The 6826-nt window shown below is 46.2% G+C and overlaps 1 long non-coding RNA gene across 1 annotated transcript; it reads right to left on the reverse strand.

The window, feature by feature from the left end:
• Positions 1–216: 216 nt before the first annotated feature.
• LOC115494518 (uncharacterized) lies at positions 217–5116 on the reverse strand. Its single transcript, XR_012055316.1, has 3 exons — positions 4621–5116; positions 4263–4361; positions 217–462 (listed from the first exon to the last, which is right to left on the reverse strand). It is a non-coding gene; the product is annotated as an uncharacterized lncRNA (long non-coding RNA).
• Between the last annotated feature and the right edge of the window lie 1710 nt (positions 5117–6826).

Below are 6826 nucleotides of genomic sequence, written 5' to 3' on the forward strand. Positions count from 1 at the left end.
AGCAGGTTCTCCTTATCCTCCCCATCAGGCTTCTATCCTGTCTTCTTCCTGTGCATGTAATTATCTTCTGGAGTCACATCCATAGAAGCAATAAGCACATACGCCACTCAGCAGCACCGTTCAGACTGGCAGAGTTGCTAATGCTGGGCTATAATTACACAGTAGAAATCCTTCAGCAGCAGTCAGCAGCCCTGGACAATAACAGCAAACAAGTAATACCTTGTAGGCCAGCTTACCCATTAGTTTTTTATTATTTTTGTGGTCATGAGTCATGTGGGAGTACCTAGCAGGTAACGTGTCCCATACAAGTGTTGGGCCTGGAGACCAATGGAGCAGACAATATTTTTTCTTTGGCTGTAATCTGAGCCACCCTCAAGAGACAAGGTGGGTTATCACTGTCCTGGCAGTCATGTAGGTGGCTGGGTATGCAGTGATGATCCAGCATGACCAGGAGTTAGGAAGCTGCCAAAGCAAATGAAACACAAGACAGGAGATACGTGAATAAATCGGGTCTACCAACACTGCAGGCAAACACAATCCATGCTAGGAACAAGCAAGGGAGAATGTGATCCCTTCCTACCCAAAGGCAGGATTGTCATATTTCACTTTGTAGCAAACCATTAAACAGTCCAAAGCTTGGGAAGTTCTAGAGGACACCTTGCACACATTCATGCACCTCCTGGGAGCACCATGAAAGCCACAGTATTCCTGGAAGTGTGACAGTATTGGAGGCTGAACTAAATCATACCACTATGTGCAGGTGCCAACATTTCATTCAATGTGGTTGAAGTGGGGAAAGGCAACCTGATGGAATCAGTGTGCATTTCTGGTGTGGACAGCCATCACAGGCTGATAGAGGGAAGGGAGCTCTCTGGGGAAGAAGACAGAACATGGATAGCACCGAGGGCATAGATGGGAGGACTGGCCCTAGCCGGGATGAGACGAGCAAGTTTACTTGAGCTCTTGTGGGATGATTAGAAAATGAAACACAAGGGTAGGTCTGAAGAGTTGCATGAGCAGTCACGGTGAAGTAGCACAAACGGGTAGCGCTGGTCTGCATCTCCCTCCTTCTCACCCACACCCCTCACCCTGCCCCAGCTGCTGGCTCCACGGGGCTGAGTCTCCACAGCTCCCTTCTAGCAAAGGACAGCTCCCATCCTTTGTCGCCTGCTAGGCTGGCAGGGCTCTGCCTTTCTTACAGACACCCTCAGGAGTCCTCTGGACTGTCTTTGGCTGGCACTGCAAAGGCACAAAGGGCACCTACACCCCTTGTGGCCCCTTCCTGCAGGAAGCTGGAACAAAAGTGCAGTAGTGAATTGCCCTCCTCTTTTCGTCATAAGCCTTTTCCGTCACAAGCCTTTTATGAAAGCAAATAATTAAAAAACAAATTAATAAAATAAAATTAACTGAGACATGACCTCAGCCTGGCCGCTCAGAGCAAGAGGCGGTGTCTGGACCTGATCAACTGCTGCTACACCTATGCCTCAGCATTTTATGGAGTAGTCAGAGAAAAGGCATGGTCCATGCTGCATGTTGTTAATGTTTTGGTGAAAGAGAAACACTATTTCCATGACTTTCCAGGTTTTTCTTATGGCAAATTACTGGGAAGTATTAACCTAGCTATTGAGAGTGAAATGAACACGTTGCAACAAATAAACTGCCCATTTATTTTCCTTAAAAACAAACACAAACACAGTGGGATCAAAAGCTGCTCTTTTCTTTGATAGATGCAATGCCTGACTTGTCCCAGCTAAACACGTTTCCCTCCAGCTCCATCTTTCACTTTTCAGTGACACTCCCAGCTAGCCGGGGATCCCGGAGCAATATGGAGACAACACAAGGATCTATCTGGGACAAACACTCCTGTGCAGAGTGACAACAAGCACAAGGCAGGGGATTACTGCAGGCTAGGGAGTGTATCCACCTCAAAAATGCTGTTGACTGCAGATGTATGAGGAAACATGTCACCATTGTAGACAGATGTGTACATAGTGATGTCTGATCCAGATCACTACTAATTACCCTGGCAGGGTACTTGAGGTGCCTTAGAAAGCCAACACCCACTGATGAGACATGATCCTTCCTGGAGCCATGTTCTGCCACTGACTGCAGCTTGGGTGTTTCAGCCTGTGCTTGTCTTTCCTCCTGAGAAGGGGCTTGCAGCTTCTTCTGGTGGCAGGCTCCCACAAGGAATGTGTTCACTGCCCTGTCATGAACTGAGTGACAGCCCTGAAAGCAAGTAAATTTATGACAGTTCAATACTCAGCTATAAATAACAGCTCACGGGGTGTGGGTTTTCACCCACTTTTACTTGGCAGTAAATTCTCTCAGGAAGTGAAGGAAAAATATGGTGCAATCCATGTCCTACGTGAGGAAGAGGGAAGATGCTAGCTCTGCCCCTCTGTCCATGCTGAGAGGCTCCAAACAAAACTAAAAGCAAAAAAGAAAAAGGCAAGAGCAAATGATGGATGTGAAACGCAGGAGAGAAATATAACTAAATATCAGAGGGGTAAAAAAACATCCTGGAAGGGATATGCACCTGAAGCACCCCTTCTCCATGGCCAGGGCTTCCATTCCTAATTGTGCCACCTCCAGCCCCACCATGGCCTGTAATCCATCACAGAGAACCTGAGAGATGTGGAGGCCACTCTGATCCAAGCCTCCTCATTTGTTCCCAGGGCACAGTTCATCCTGCCCAGCCGACTCTGTATTGCAGCCACGGAGAATGAAGAGGTAAATGCCAGCTCTCCTGGACACTCCCATGGTGACACTAAACCCATGGAGCACAAACACTGCTTCCTGCAGGACAGGTAGTCTTCAAAAGAGCCAGCACCCCAGGGAGTAGGTATTTAGGCATACTTATAATTTGATTTTAAAGGTTGGAGAATGCTGGGGAAAGTGGTGTGAGAAGACCACACTGGTTTTCTAATTGGCATCTTCTTGGCATTGTAGCAACATACATTAGCAATAGCAAAACATCCAAGGCAAGACATTCAACAAAAACGAGGTCAGTGGAACAAAACACATTATTGCTGAAACCAGCTTGCCTCTCAACGTTAACTGTGCCATGAAAGACACTGACTCAAACCCGATAAGAGATGAAATATTAGAGGTTACAGTACGCATTTCTCAAGAGCTCCTCCATTGATCCAGCTGCCCAGTTGAGGCTCAGCCTCTTTGACAACTTCTATTTTCACCAGGAGGTCCTTTTATTTTTCACCCTATGCTGGTTTGAGGCTCCCATATGGAAGCTTGTGCCATCCAGCATTCACAGCAGTGCTGGCTGCTCTGGCATTTTCTGCACAGTATTTACACACCCATGGCAGAGGTGTATCCCACACAGAGGCTGTGCTATTCCATCACATGCTCACTCACTCATTTTGTACGGGGATTTTTTCCCAAAAAGGAAAATGGAATTATTTTTTCAGGTTTTCTTTCTGTTTTTGTTTCATCTTGGTTTGGTTTTAAATCATCTTGATATTACTTGCAGAAAAAGGAATTGCATTTTGGACTGATGCAAGTAGCCATGGGTGAAAGGATACTCTCATTCAAATATTGAACTGAGGTCACACAGCACAAGGAAGTCAATTAAAATATTTTTATCACTGTTATGGTAAAGATTCTTGAAAAAAAAAAAACAACAGTATTTTGCAACCTTGCATTTCCTGACATATGAAGACGAATCTAAGTCCCAGCACTGCGAGTGAAGACCTTTGTTTCTTTGCTCCTATGGAAAAAGAAAGTGGGAAAGCACATCAAAAGGGCACTACAGCTTATCTAGGTGCCCTCTGGGAAAATGGTGGGACTGTGTTCTAACAGCAACAATTGAGCAGATGCGTGCAGGAGGATTCAAAGCAGTGATAAAATTAGGAAACCCACCAATTCGGGTCAGAAAGAAAAAAAAAAGCCTTTGGCTGCCACTGAAAAAGTGCTGTTGATGTTTAACAATGTTGACCCTCAAAGTTCCCAAAAAAATATGACTCTGGCTGTTTCTCTAGAGAAAATAATGCCAGAGCTATACTGAAAACTGGAAAATGAAGGTTAGGAACAGGGTGGCTCATTAAGGATAAGTCATCATGAACTCTTTTATTTTCAGAGAAACCAGAAAGTTTTTCTTCTCAGGTGTACCAAGGTCTTCAAGAGGAAATGATTGCATACACATTTGCTGACTCTGTTATGGATAACTATAATCTGTTTTTCCACTGAAGCAAACTCCCTCATCCTTTTGCAGTTCAACTCAGGTGATAGTTTTCAACACTTACATCATCATCATAAAAAGGAGTGTCCAAAGTCCTGCAGGGACTGGGAGGGGCAAGCATCAGGCATCAGCTCTGCCTCCTGCCCAGGAACATCGATAGCACCTGGAAGATGATAAGCAGCATTCAGCCTGGGTAGGGGCAATATCCAAGCAAGCAAATCAGTAGGTCCTGAAGCAAAATAAATCTGCTGAGTTTTGAAATAGATTTCTGCTTGTAAGAGAAAAGTTAGCATGGAGGCAAAGCTGGGAGAACCAAAAGGGCTGGCAGTGTGGGCTGCCCTTGCAGAGTGAAGAGGGAAACATCATCCCATCCAAAGCCATCCCATCACTGCTGCCATTTGAGGGAACCCAGGAACACTTACCTTGGAGCAGATCCAAGGAAGGGGAGTGACTGCCCCAGCCAACACAAGGGAGGGATCCCCAGCAAGGAAGCGTGGGGAGTTCACCCTGTTCCCTGCACCCTCACACTGCCCTCTGGGTCACATCAGTACAAGTATTTGCTGCCTACAAATGCAAATCAGGCACAACGTGGTGTTTCCCAAAGCATTTGCATCTCAGACACCCACATATGCCTAAAACTCTCCCCTTCCGCCTATGCACTCTGCGTTAGTTTCTTCATTTCTAAAATGGATATGATAATTACCCGCCTCTCTGGCAGCAGCAGGAGGAGAGGAGATACCTGCTCTGCTCCATGGTGGCAGCACCACATCCCCTTCCCATTCCCCCTCTGCACCATGTGCCAGGCAATGCTGGCTACTCCATCAGCACCTGCAACTGCATCTGGAGACTATGGGAGAGGAGAGAAATGCCAGCTCTGCGTCCAGCCCTGTTTAAGATGGTTTTCTGGGATGATGCTTCCAGACCATTACCTCAATATCTTCAGGCTTCTGCCTCAGGATGACTTCAGGCTCCCCAGCCAGCAGCACATCTGATTGTTGTGTTTCACACATGCAGCTGCTGGCAGGCACATGATGGGCACTTGCCAGAAATACCATGGGGTCATGAGTGTGCACTGCAGGGAAACGAAATCTGTGTGGGTGCCTTTCAAGGAAACCACAAGTCCTTGGGCGCCCCAGCAGTCACACAGCTTAAGAGAATCAGTCCCCTGTGTGTATGTTTTGCAGTGTATTTTTCCTGCATTGTCAGCCTTTTGTACTTCCCCTTCATAGCTAAGCCATGTCTTCAGCTCTTCTTGGCAGTGCTCATTTCTCACAGTAAGAGAATATCATCAAAACCTAAGAATAACAAACAGAAGTGTATTCTTGCCAATCAGCATAAAGCAATCTCACATTAAATTGACCTTCTGGATTGCGCTTTATGTTCTATTTACTCAAACATAAAATCCTATTTTCTTTTATATAGGAAAGAGGGAAGTGTCCTGACAAAGGGGTTTCACTTCAGAACACAGAATACCAAGGAGAGTTCACCAATTCAGTCTGCAGGCTGAACTCGGCAATTAAAATATCACAACACAAGTAGGAATCTATATATGCTCAAGAAAACACTTCAGCTGATCATCCACCTACTTCAGGCAGGTAATCCATCAGGTCTGGCCACTCTGACACTTTTGAAAACTTGTGCAAATAAAAGCAGTAGGCAGCGCAGCAAGTTACACCTTCAGGCAGGTGTACCAGGTGTGGGCAGAGCAACATACCTGACCTAAAATCTCCCAGGCCAACGAAGGAGCCGCCAAGACTGAGCTCACAGAGTAGCACATATGGTGGAGTCACAGTGTTAAATTCTGGGTGCTCAGGTGCTTCTAATCCTCTCAGACACAAAAGGTACCACCAAAGCAGCAATGTAGCAAGCAAGAGGATGCAGCTCCCCTTGGCTGCACTAGATGCAGTTCATTCCATATAGGCTCTCAAGGAGGTGTGGAGTGTAGTGCACTAAATGAGTAGAAAAGCTGCAGCATACTTATTAACACATCCTGTGAGCTGCTGGACTCACAGAAATCCCACAGAGCATGGTGGAAACTCTCCTCAGCTGCAGACCTGTTTGCTCAGCCATTCCAGCTCTTCTTTTTCATCCATGTCAGGCTCATCCTGAAATAGGGAGCACCATACAGTGATGGTGCAGTGGTCCTGAGCTTTTCACCTCAAGTGTAACAAAGAACAGCCCTGGAGTTTTAACTCAGCCCATGGTGCTGCCTCCTGGGTGTCTGCTACCAGTGTTTTTTTCTCATCAGAGCACTCAAAAAATTGTTTGGTTATCTAACCATGCCAAGATACACAAAACCATGGGAAGATACTAACAGTGGAGAGCTGAGCTGTAGTGATTAATAAAGACACCAGATCCTTCAGACTTTCATTAGGAAATACAGCAGAGACCTGAGTCACCGGCTGCTCACAGCATTTGCTGCAGCAGTGGCACTCAGCAGCACCTTGCAACACCTCTGCTGGCTCAGCCACCTCACCTGCCTGGGAGTTTCACTACAGCTCATCAACATTATGCCCCAAAATATGCTGGAGGATTGAAAAATTGCCCAAACCACTGTTTCTTGACTATCAGACTGGCTTTTGGAGTATGGGCTTCAAATCTTACACCACGTGGACAGATGTCAGAGTA

This window comes from Taeniopygia guttata, chromosome 3 (assembly GCF_048771995.1).
Source record: "Taeniopygia guttata chromosome 3, bTaeGut7.mat, whole genome shotgun sequence".
NCBI classification, from domain to species: Eukaryota; Metazoa; Chordata; class Aves; order Passeriformes; family Estrildidae; genus Taeniopygia; species Taeniopygia guttata.